Source organism: Nicotiana attenuata, unplaced genomic scaffold (assembly GCF_001879085.1).
Source record: "Nicotiana attenuata strain UT unplaced genomic scaffold, NIATTr2, whole genome shotgun sequence".
Lineage (NCBI taxonomy): Eukaryota > Viridiplantae > Streptophyta > Magnoliopsida > Solanales > Solanaceae > Nicotiana > Nicotiana attenuata.
In genome coordinates this window covers 98,412-111,958 of record NW_017670261.1, presented here as the reverse complement: position 1 = coordinate 111,958, position 13,547 = coordinate 98,412, and positions in this window count along the sequence as shown.

Below are 13,547 nucleotides of genomic sequence, written 5' to 3'. Positions count from 1 at the left end.
GATTTTTTTTAAATGTAGCCGTTGGGCCCGTTTGGGACCGTTTAGGACCGATCCACTTACGACCCAGTCCCGTGCCCAAACGGTCCCGGTCCTAACGGGCTTCTTCAATGAACCAGCCCACTTGGGCCTGTACCTCCCCTGGTCCCGGGCTTAAATGGTTAGGTCCACTACCCATATGGGCTCGCGGGCCTGAGCCGGCCCAGGCCTAACCCGCCTACATGCCAGCCTTAATTTAAAGTATTGATTCGTCCATTTTTTTTGTCCAGTACTATTAATTATTCTAAAAGTAAAGCTAGACGAGGAATTAGAGTTAAAATAAGCCAATATATGACTAATATAAGGGAATTAATTTCTACTTTCTCTGTCTCAAATTATTTATCGTAATTTTTAAAAAAAGATAATTCAAATTATTTGTCATTTTAGAAGTTCAAGACAAAATTAGTTAATTTTTTCTCATTTTATCCTTAGTAATAATTGTTCTTGAAGATGGAGATGATACATAAATAAAGTAAACGTTCAATGAAGAGAGATTATATTAAAGACATAAATAACGGTAAAATAGTCAAATTCCTTCTAACTAATATTTTTTAAGGGCATACCAAATAGAAATACGATAAATAATTTGAGATGGATGAAATATTTATTAGTAATAAAGAGCCTTTAAATAGAAAGATGGTGAACTTGTTAATGTTATGAAACGTTTATTTTAAAAACAAGAACGTAACTCCAACCAAACAAATAATTGGTCAATGACAGAAATCTCATCAATTGATAAATGATGACGAACGATTACAATTACAGATTTATTAGTACAAAAGTTGCATTAATCTACAATGTCATTCGTCTTTTTTACCCTTTAGAAATAAATTTTGCATTAGACAAGTATGTAATTTATGTTACTTTCTCAATATTTAGGACTTTAAAATCAAGTATTTTTTTTAGTATTGCCTAATATTTAGGAGTTCGAGATCAACTAAATAAGAATAAAATATATTAAGAAAAAAAGAAGAGAATATAAAAAGTAAAAAGTAAGTTTCTTTTCAATAAAGGACAAAAAAAATATTATATATTTGTGTAAATTTTTGTGCTTATATCGTACAAGGAAAATTTTATCACGCAAGATCAATTTTGATCCTTTATGTTTTTTTTCCATACAAAAATATTTTATTGGTTGTTCAAATTATATTTTATTAAATTGTTTCGCACCTATAATTACTTCATGTGTTAATTTTCCTAATATTTACCTATTTAGGATTTTCAAATCAGTTTTATTTATCGAATATGTATTATTTGAACCATGTCAGAAGTTTTAATATGTAAAATTTAAAATCAATTCAAATTTTAATCATCTTTTACAAATTAGTTCTTTAAGCAAATATTTAATTTATTTTGATATAAGTTTCTATTTTTAATAATTTGTTCTTCTTACATATAAATATATTTATTAATTGACGCGGCACACACGTGCAATTCATGCTATATTAAAAGCACGAAAGATCTTAGCGAAATGTCGCTCGTCTTTTTTACCTCTTTAAAATAGAGTTCACATTAGACAATATAGTCATTTTAACTATTTTCCTTTTATTTAGGGATGGTTATTTAATTTTTACTCTAATATTTAAAACTTTCAAATCAATTAAAATTTTACGTATTAAATCTTTTCTTATTTAATTTGAATTATATAAAAGTTCCTAATATTTAGGAAGTTAATTTACCCCAAATTTTCTATCGTTAAAATTTCTCATCCTAGACTATAACTTAGTCTAGAATACTTATACCAATACAATCTATCAAATAATATTTGAGACTTATTCTTTGCTAGGAATTTGAGGTATCAACTATGATAAGTCACATAAAGAAACCAAAAAACTTATAGTCATGAAATAACTTGAGCTGGACGAAGGTTTTTGCGTGTATTTTTTTTGTTTAATTCTTCCTAATTTTTATTTTGATAATAATAATAATAGTTATTGTTGTTGTTATTATTATTATTATTATATGTAAAAATGACACTGATTAGTAACTAGAACAAATTACTAATCGTATATTTACGATTACAATATATATATATATATATATATATATATATATATATATATATATATATATATATATATATATATAAAGAGAGAGAGAGAGAGAGAAAAGTGGTTGAGAATGTCAATAACACTTATGTCACGACCCGAATTTTCCACCGTCGGGATCGTGATGGCGCCTAACTTTTCGGAATGCTAGGCAAGCCAAGACATAAAGATACTATACGCTAACCACTATCCAATACAGTAAATAACATCAATTAAACTAAACAGATTAAAGGAAAGCGGAATTTCATAATAATCCAAGTACTAATACACGACTACCCAAAATCTGGTGTCACAATCCACGAACTACTAAGATTCACTACAAATACTGACTGAAAGAAAAATACAATTGTTCTCGAATTAAAAGAAAACAGGATACTAGGATAACTAGAAGGGGACTCCAGGGTCTGCGAAAACCGGCAGATCTACCTTAGGTCTCATGTTGGACGGAAGGCAGCAGTTCAAATCGGGTCAGCACGGTCCGGTACCGAAATCTGCACAGAAAGTGCAGAGTGAAGTATCAGTACAACCGACCCCATGTACTGGTAAGTGCCGAGCCTAACCTCGGCGAAGTAGTGACGAGGCTAGGACAAGACACATATATAAACCTGTGTGGTTATACAATATGCCAACAGAAATAACAATTAACAGAAGATAAACAAACATTAACGGGAGGGGAAACATGCTGAGGGGTTTCAAAATAAAGAATCACAACAGTAGAGGAATTTAAAACAGCTAGTAGACCTTGAACCGGTAATAACAAGTAAACACAACAAAATGAAAAATGCACGGCATCACCCTTCGTGCTTTTACTCTCAACCTCACCAGATAATCAATAATGGAAACGTGCATGGCATCACCCTTCGTGCTTTATCACTCTTCCTCACCATATAAATAATAGAAACGTGCACGGCATCACCCTTCGTGCTTTATCACTCTTCCTCACCATATAAATAATATAAACATGCACGTCATCAACCTTCGTGCTTTATCACTCTTCCTCACCATATAAAGAGACAACAATAATAAAGAGGTCGAAATGGCAACAACAAGTCTTACTTCAACACTTAATTCCGCAATACCAATCTCAACTTTGGTTAAAAAACCCATCAATACCCAATTTCATAAAACATGATAAGAACTTCTCAACACATTGATTAACTAGTCTACACATGAACAATATGATCGAAATATAACAGTTCCAAGAATAAAGCTCACTCACATGTTATGACTAAACAACAACGTATAGATACTCGTCACCTTACCTATACATCGTACTCAACAACCAAACACGTAACAAATAAGCAAATAACACCTAATCCCTCAAGCAAAGGTTTGCCACAACTTTTCCCTTTTCCCTTCACACAAACCTCCGGACCAATAGAATCTAGCAAGTTATCAACCAAACAATTCAATTTAAGCCTTAGGAACTACCCATGATAGCAAGAAATTCAATTTAGGATATTTTTTAAAAAGTCAACACCCGAGCCCGCTTGGCCAAACCCGAAACTCGGACCAAAATTCGATTATCCATTCACTCCCGAGCCCGATACAATTGGTTTTGGAATCCGACCTCAATTTTGAGGTCTAAATTCCCAATTTTCAAAATCCCTAGCTTCTACCCAAAAACTCCCAAATTCCACCATGAAAATCCTAGATAATAGGTTGAAATCTTGTTATAAGAAGTGAAAGATTGAAAGAAAAGAGTTAAGAATCATTTACCTATGATTTAGGGAAGAACTAGCTTTGGAAAGTCGCCTCTTGAGGTTTAGGTTTTGAAAATTAGGGAAATGAATCAAAAATTCCGTCTAAGTCCCCTTTTACACAGCTGCAGATGTCGCATTTGCGACCTGAGCTTCGCAATTGCGAACCTCGCAAATGCGAAGAACCATCACAAATGCGAAGTCCTCCACACCTCTGTTGCCTTCGCAATTGCGAAGGTATGTTCGCAATTGCAAACAAGACCCTACGCAAATGCGACAAAAGGATCACATTTGCGATCACTACCCTACCCAGTGTTACTTCGCAAATGCGAAGAAGTATTCGCAATTGCGAAGACTGCATGGCCCAGCTTATGATCGCAATTGCGATGAAAGCCTCGCAAAAGTGGAACCTGCAGGGTTCGCAATTGCGATGCCTGATCTCGCAATTGCGAAATCAGAGGCCTGCAACAGGTTCAGTCATACCAGCAAATTTTTCTAAGTTCCAAAACACTCCGTAGCATATCCAAAACTCACCCGAGCCCTCGGGGCTCCAAACCAATCATGCACACAAGTCTAAAAATATCATACGAACTTGCTCGTGCGATCAAATCGCCAAAATAATATGTAAAACTATGGATTTAACACCAAAACACATGAAATTCTTAAGAACACTTGAAATTCCTATTTTCACAACCGGACGCCCGAATCACGTCAAACCGACTCCGTTTTTTACCAAATTTCACAGACATGACATAAATATTATATTGAACCTGTACCGGGCTCCGGAACCAAAATACGGGCCCGATACCAATGAGATCAAACATTAATCAATTTTTTTAAATCCTTAGATTTTCAGTTTAACAATTTTTAACAAAAATTCATTACTCGGGCTAGGGGCCTCCGAATCCAATTTCGGGCATACGCTCAAGTCCGATATTTTACTACGGACCCTCCGGGACCGTCAAAACTTGGGTCTGGGTCCGTTTACTAAAAATGTTGACTGAAGTCAACTAAATTCAACTTTTAAAGGCAAAAATTATTATTTTCTCAAATTTCCACATAAAGGCTTTCTGGAAACGCGCCTCGGACTACGCACCCAATTCAAGGAGAAATAAAGTGAGGTTTTGAAGGCCTCGGAACACCGGATTGGGTTCTAAAATGCAAGATGACCTTTTGGGTCATCACATTTTTCACCTCTAAAATAATCGTTCGTCCTCGAACGGACATAGAAAAGTACCTGAGATGGGAAAAAGGTGGGGGATATCTGCTTCGCATATCGGACTTGGACTCCCAGGTAGCTGCCTCAATATGCTGACCTCTCCACTGCACCCAAACCGAAGGATAACTCTTCGACCTCAACTGACGAACGTGCCGATCTAAAATGGCTACCGGTTCCTCCTCATAGGTCAAGTCCTTGTCCAGCTGGACAGTGATGAAATCTAACACATGGGATGGATCGCCTTGATACTTCCGAAGCATGGACACATGAAACACTGGATGTACTGCTGATAAGCCTGGTGGCAACGCAAGTCTGTACGCCACCTCTCCCACTCGATCAAGAATCTCAAAAGGCCCGATGAACCTAGGGCTTAACTTGCCCTTCTTGCCAAATCTCACTACGCCCTTCATGGGCGACACCCGAAGCAACACTCTCTCTCCGACCATGAATGCTACATCACGAACCTTATGGTTGGCATAACTCTTTTGCCTGGACTGAGCTGTACGAAGCCTATCCTGAATGATCTTAACCTTATCCAAGGCGTACCAAATCCGTACCCAATAACCGAGCCTCCCCCGGCTCAAACCACCCAACCGATGATCGACACCGTCTACCATATAATGCCTCATAGGGAGCCATCTGGATGCTCGACTGGTAGCTGTTGTTGTAGGCAAACTCTGCTAACGGCAAAAACTGACCCCAAGAACCTCCAAAGTCAATAACATAGGCGCGGAGCACATCCTCCAAGATTTGAATAGTACGCTCATACTGTCCGTCCGTCTGAGGATGAAACGCCATGCTCAACTCGACCTGCATACCCAACTCACGCTGCATTGACCTCCAGAAATGCGAGGTAAACTACGTACCTCGATTAGAAATGATAGAAACGGGCACACCATGAAGATGAACGACCTCACGGATATAAATCTCTGCCAACCGCTCCGAAGAATAGGAAACTACCACAGGAATGAAATGCGCTGACTTAGTCAGCCTATCCACAATGACCCAAACTGCGTCGAACTTCCTCTGAGTCCGTGGGAGTCCAACAACAAAATCCATGGTGATACGCTCCCACTTCCACTCAGGAATCTTTATCTTGTGAAGAAAACCACCCGGTCTCTGATGCTCGTACTTTACTTGTTGACAATTTAAACACCGAGCTACATATGCAACAATATCCTTCTTCATCCTCCTCCACCAATAATGTTGCTGCAAGTCCTGATACATAGCGGCGCCCGGATGAATGGAATACCGGAATTGTGGGCCTCTTCTAGAATAAACTCACGAAGCCCATCCGCATTAGGCACACAAACGCGACCCTACATCCTCAAAATTCCATCATCTCCAACCGTAACCTGCTTGGCATCACCATGCCGCACGGTGTCCCTAAGGACAAGCAAATGAGGGTCATCATATTGCCGCTCCATGATACGCTCAAACAAGGAAGACCGAGCGACTGTACAAGCTAAAACACGACTGGGCTCAGAAACATCCAACCTCACGAACTGATTGGCGAAAACCCGAACATCTAATGCAAGCGGCCTCTCACCAACCAGAATATATGCAAGGCTGCCCATACCGGCTGACTTCCTACTCAGAGCATCGGCCACCATATTGGCCTTCCCGGGATGATACAAGATGGTGATATCATAGTCCTTTAATAGCTCCAACCACCTCCTCTGCCTCAAATTGAGCTCCTTTTGCTTGAAAAAATATTGCAAACTCTTATCATTCATGAACACCTCACATGACACGCCATATTAATAGTGCCTCCAAATCTTCAGCGCGTGAACAATGGCTGCCAACTTTAAGTCCCGAACTGGATCATTCTTCTCGTGAATCTTTAGTTGCCGCGAAGCATATGCAATAACCTTGCCACCCTGCATCAACACCGCACAAAATCCAATACGATATGCGTCACAATATACTGTATAAGGCCCTGAACCTGTGGGCAATACCAACACCGGCGCCGCAGTCAAAGCAGTCTTGAGCTTCTGGAAGCTTGCCTCACACTCGTCCGACCCCTGAACGGGGCACCCTTCTGGGTTAACTTGGTCATTGGGGCTGCTATAGATGAAAACCCCTCCACAAGCCGATGGTAATAACCTGCCAAATCCAAGAAACTACGGATCTCTATGGCTGAAGTAGGCCCAGGCCAATTCCGAATGGCCTCAATCTTCTTAGGATCCACCTGAATACCCTCTGCTAATACAACATGACCCAAGAAAGCAATTGAACCCAACCAAAACTCACATTTCGAAAACTTAGCATATAACCGGTTGTCTTCCAGAGCCTGAAGAACGATCCGAAGATGCTGCTCATGCTCCTCTCGGCTGCGGGAGTAGATCACGATATCATCAATGAAAACAATTACAAAGGAATCTAGATAGGTCTTGAACACTCGGTTCATCAAATCCATAAATGTTGTTGGGGCATTTGTTAGCCCAAATGACATCACTAGAAACTCATAATGCCCATACCGAGTCTGAAAAGCTGTCTTAGGGACATCGGATACCCTAATCCTCAACTGATGGTAGCCAGAACTCAAATCGATCTTTGAAAACACCTTGTTGCCCTGAAGTTGATCAATTAAGTCATCAATCCTCGGCAATGGCTACTTGTTCTTGATGGTTACTTTGTTCAACTGCCGAAATCTATGCACATCCTCATCGATCCATCCTTTTTCTCTACAAACAACACAGGCGCACCCCAAGGTGAGACACTAGGTCTAATAAAGCCCTTATCAAGACTGGCGGGGTCATGCAGTATGGCGGAATAGAAATGGGCTGAGTGCCCGGAACCAAATCAATGCAGAAGTCAATATCCTAATCGGATGGCATCCCCGACACGTCTGCAGAAAATACCTCTGGGATCTCTCGAACAACCGGTATAGAATCCATGAAAGGAACCTCCGCACTAGAATCGCGGACATAAGCTAAATAAGCTAGACAACCCTTCTCGGCCATGCGCCGAGCCTTCATATAAAAAATAACCCTACTGGTAGAATGACCAGGAGTCCCTCTCCACTCTAATCGAGGAAACCCTGACAAGGCTAAGGTTACGGTCTTGGCGTGACATTCCAATATAGCGTGATCAGGTGACAAACAATCCATCCCCAAAATAACATCGAAACCAACCATATCGAGAAGTAGGAGATCTACACTTGTCTCAAGACCCCCAATAATGACCACACACGAACGAGAAACACGATCTAGAACAATAGAATCTCCCACCGGCGTGGACACATAAATGGGAGCTCCCAAAGAATCACGAGACACAACTAAATATGAAGCAAAATAGGATGATACATATGAGTAAGTAGATCCCGAATCAAATAATACTGAGGCATATGTTGATACCCAATTTTCCCTGTATATTATTAATATGCATAATAACCTTCAAAATAGCATATATATGCATATATAAGCATGCACAAGGTTTTTATAATTTTTCTATGTTTTTAGAGATTTTAAATTGATTTATTTCCTTCCCATTTTTCTCATAAAATCCCCAATAATTATCCCTCAAATTATTGTTGTGGTAATTCAGTCATCTAAATTCTATATTTATGCCAAAATATTGTTAAAATATTTTAGTGCATTTTTATAATTGCATTTTTGTATTTTTAAAGCTAATTTGTATATAATTGCAATATTAGCCTTATTAATGTACAATTACATTTTATATGCATAAAATGATCTTCTATATTTCTAAAATGTTAAATATCTATTTTAAATCATTTATAGTACACAAAATTATTTATTATTTATTATAAATTATATAGGGTTAAATTGGCTATTTAAAACCTAGCCAGATTGCATTTCAATTTTAGCCTCAATTTTAACCCAACCCCAGCCCATTTCCTAATCGAATTACCCGACCCAGGCCCCAAACACATCCTACCCGACCCAAAACCCATCAGATCCTGGCCGTTGATCTTTCAGATCAACGGCCGTATTGTTTCTTACCTTTTTAAATTCTAAACCACCCCCAACCCTAATCATTTTCCTACATCCGCCGCCCTAAGATCCTCTCCTCGGTCAGTACACTCTCAACCTAACCCTAGCACTTCAAACGCCGACCTCTCCTCACCGGTCATCTCCGGTGACCTCTCATCGTCTCCTAAGACTCCAATGGCTTCTCTCATGCTATGCCTGCCTTCTCTAAGGTCTTCAAGGACCTAGGGCCATGCCGACTTGCATCTAGGGTTCATCACTTTGTCTGTTATTGGCTGCTCCAGTAAGATTTCGAGCAAAATCATGCTGTATCTGTTACGATCTTTAGGTTTTCTAAGTAGGTTCTTTCATCTCTATATGGGTTTCTTATGAAACCCTAATTTCTTCCTATATCTCTTAGATCTGTACAGATCTAGGACGATTTGAGTTTGTTTCTTTAATGTTTTACACTGTCCTTAGAACTCTTTACAAGAATCGTTGATTTCAAGTGTTTTTCACCTTCTTCTAAAAATTAGGGTTTCGGAACTTCTTTTACAACTTTGTTTAACTGATTCTTTCTGTTCAAACTTCTATTTCTTGTATTATTTTACTGATTCTATGAGTTTATCACATCTTTAACTCGTCTATGTTGAAAGCCCTAATTTTCTAGGTTTCTTCGTTTGATTTCTGTGACTGGCCTGTTCTCGTTTGAGTTTCTGTGACTATCTCGCCTCGAATATGTTTCTATAGAGTTTCTTATGCCTAACTCATATTAGCTCTATGTGCTTGTGTTCATCTTGACTGTTCAAGACTTGCCTCTTTGCTTGTTATGTCTGGTTATCCTTATCTTGCTCTATTTATATGCTAAGCACTTACTCGTGACTTTCTGTTTGATTTATTCTGGATACCCTATTTCATGGTTTGATTCGAAGACCTTCCTTTAAACTTTCGATTCCTACCCTTTCTAATTCAAAATTAATTGATTCACCTACCTTGTCTGCATTGGCACTTTATTCTTACTGACTATCTCCTTAATTAGAGTTTTTCTGAACTTAGCCCTACTTGTTTACCCTATGCTTACTATATTTGAAATCTTTCCTTATTGGTCGTACATTGATTTCTTTCCTTATTTGTTACATGTTCTTATCGTTTGAACTGATTCCCTTAAATTAAGGGAGTACTTGTACTGATTTTGCTCTAATTGGTTCTGAGTTCCATAATTACTATACTATTGTGATTCTTGACTTATTTTACCTAGTTTCGAACTACTATATACATACATACACTCTCATTAACACAAACACACGAGACATTGGTTCAAAAACTCTCTCTTTCATACTAAAAGCTTTCTGCTCTCTTTTGTGTTACTTACTACTGTCTAAGTCAGCCGGTTGCAAGCCAAGGCTAACTACTGGGTCCTCTTTCACTTTGTGTTTACTATCTCCTTACTGGTATGTTCTGATTTTAATTCAAGTTCCAAAACAATATGCTTCTCCTATTACTTCAATTTGTCATGTTTCTAATATGCTTCTATCTATGATTTTGTTGTTCAACCTGCAATTAACATGTCTACTTCACTGTCTTCTTCGTTGCATGCTATATACCCCCTTATGATCCCCTTCAAGTGTGCCCCAACGTGACTATGTTTCTCTGATCCCTGGCATGCACCTTCCTGCATGAAGTAATTGGCTATCCTAAGCCTATTGATTCTGTATTAACTCTAAAGTTCATGCTACTTTAAAATCCTTGACCCCTTTTAAGGCTACTATAATTCTGTACCTATATGCACCTGTGCTTACTATGTGCCCTAAGCTTACCCCAAATCCCCATTACCCCTAAGTGGATGTGTGCACCTGTTTGAATCCATGTATTGAAGTACTGACGAACTTCTTCTGGTTCTGTATTTGGTTTGATTGATTTTTGGCCACCTTACCTTTTTTTAAAAAAATTGTCTTTTTTAATAACTCCCTATGTGTTTTCTTACAAAACTATTTCAAGCAAATCTCTTTTTGACACTGTTTTCCTACTAAAACCTTTCAAACTGTGTCAAGCACTCTCACTCTACTCTTAAGTCACTAGGTTCTACCCCCTCCAGTGTGTGTACTGCCTTGGGATCCTCTTGAGAACCCTCTGAACTCTGGCACACTGAGCTGGCCCTTCCACACCGCACTTACTCAATTTGGTTACAAAGTCTAGGTGTGAGCAGTGCCCGGGATCCTTGAGATCCTTAGGGAACTCTAACGCACCTAGACAATGATATTGTCTATGAAATTAGCATTTGAGGCTATTGGAGGTCTTGGGAAGTCACTTGGGCCTGCTTTAGTCTCCCTATAGTGTAACTTCTTCTTTCTTTTTATCTATTTATGTAATCCGTTCATCTGGTTTGTAATAATTTATAAACGAATATTGGGGTGACTAGTGAAAAAGGGTGGGTAGTCACATATTTGTGGGGTAAATGGGTAGAAACCATGCCTATATGATTTTATATTTGTTATGTTTACCTTACCATGTTAGAAATCATGCCTATAGGTCTCAAGTGGGTCCAATCATAGAAATCATGTTTATAGGTCTTGAAATCAACTTCACAAGTAGATACCATGCCTATAGGATATGATCCATTTCAACTTCTATTTTCATTTGTTATCATGCCTACAAGTTTCAAACATCAGCTCTTAACAATTAGATGCCATGCCTATAGGTAACAGCGTCATAAATTTTGCCTATAGATCTAAAATCAGTTTAATGTAAATAAGTTAATCCAGTTCATGATTAGTTTACTTCGAAACTGGTCTAATTAGTGGTTTGTTTTCCCTGGAATGAATTCTTTCGAGTATTGTCATTATTCACTACTAGAAAGAATGCCTATAGGAATTCAAGAGTCTGTTTTAAAAACCTGTCCACTGTTTTACTATGTCAAACGTAGTCATCATGCTCTTAGGACACCACTATTCAGCGTGTAGGCAAGCCTATAGGGCGTTTTTAAATCCTGCAGCTCTGAAACTGTTTCTGCTACTTAATGATGTTCTAATTTAACAGGCTTAAAATCAGTAGGCAAACTGATAGGGCATTACTTCTGAGTTTATAAAAACAAACTGCAAATCTCACGTGTTCTGATATTCGCCTAGACATCATGTCTTAGGATACTGTTTAACAATATTGCCCTTATTTGTGTTTGAGTCGTGCAGTTTTCACGCATTATCTGTGGAGGTGAACTTGAGCCTCTAATTGCTTCTTTTTTGCCTTATGTGCTAAGGTCCTATTTGTTCTTTCCCGCCGCCTTAGAATTTTCTCCTTTTAAGCACCTTAGGGGTCGTCTAGAACTGCCTAGATTTAGAGGTCCTAAAATACCTCTAGGACCACAAGGAAGGGACGGGTAGTGCACGTATAGGCATCGTCAAGTTTACTAACACGCTTTAGGCTATGACCATGGGTGGGAAAGGTAGATATGGGATATGATAACTACGCGCTAATGTCACGTGTAGCCCCTCATTGAGGGGTGTTTATCGAACATTGTGTGGGGTGATCCTGTAGGCTAAACAACCTAGGACCCCTCATTTCCCAAATCCCTTCTGTTTAAAACTTTGTTTTATATGTATACAACTTGTTCAAAACCTTTGTCCTATTATTTGAGTTATACAACATCCAACGTGCTTTACTTGTAAACTATTTGATTAAACTACTTATTTGTTAATGGACTAATTCATAAATATAAGTTCGGCCGGGACCCACCATTGTGGACCGAGAGGGTGCCTAACACCTTCCCCTCAAGGTTATTTCGATCCCTTACCCTAAATCTTTGGTAATGCAAACCAATCCAAGAGTTAATCGCTCTAGGTGCCCTAACGCACCATAATCCGTTAGGTGGCGACTCTTCAAAATACCCAATTCCCAAAAGGAAATGAGTTACTACCCCCATGAATGTCGAAACCCGGACCTTCTTCCCCGTAAAAGGGATGGAAAAGGGGGGTGCGACAGCATGGCGACTCTGCTGGGGATACCCTTTAGGCTCTTACCATAACGAACTTATCTTTTTACAAATTAGTCCAAGCATGCTTTATCCCGTACCATTCTCCCTTATTTGAATTTAACTGTCCATTTTTTAAGCGTTTATGGTTCTTTATCCCTGAAACTGACTTGTCTCTTTGTTTTCTTTTTCCCTATAACTGTCTTTCAATTATTTAAATGATGTATTTATTTTTTCCCTACGTGCAAATATTTGACTACATGTTATTAATTGCTGCATAAATCATGCTCCACATCATACTCCACTCGTGCATATCAAATCCTATAGCAAATCTTTAATGAGTGGTTGCGCTCTTCCTATTTACTACGCTTAAATTCGGAAAAGCTTATTTGCGGTACAACCGATCGAACAGCGGTGCAGTCGACGGTTCCGTGCCTTCCCCCTCGAGTTGTCCGCTTGGGGGTACCAGTCTAAAACCCCATGAAAAGCTTACTCTGGTTAAAATTGTGCATGCATCATGGTCAAACCTAGTCGGATCAGTTATGTTGTCCATATAATGATCCTTTAAGATAAGCCTTATCCAAAGTCCATCGGGTTTTCCATAATCCCAACGGACACAATCACGTTCTATGCATTAATTTGGAG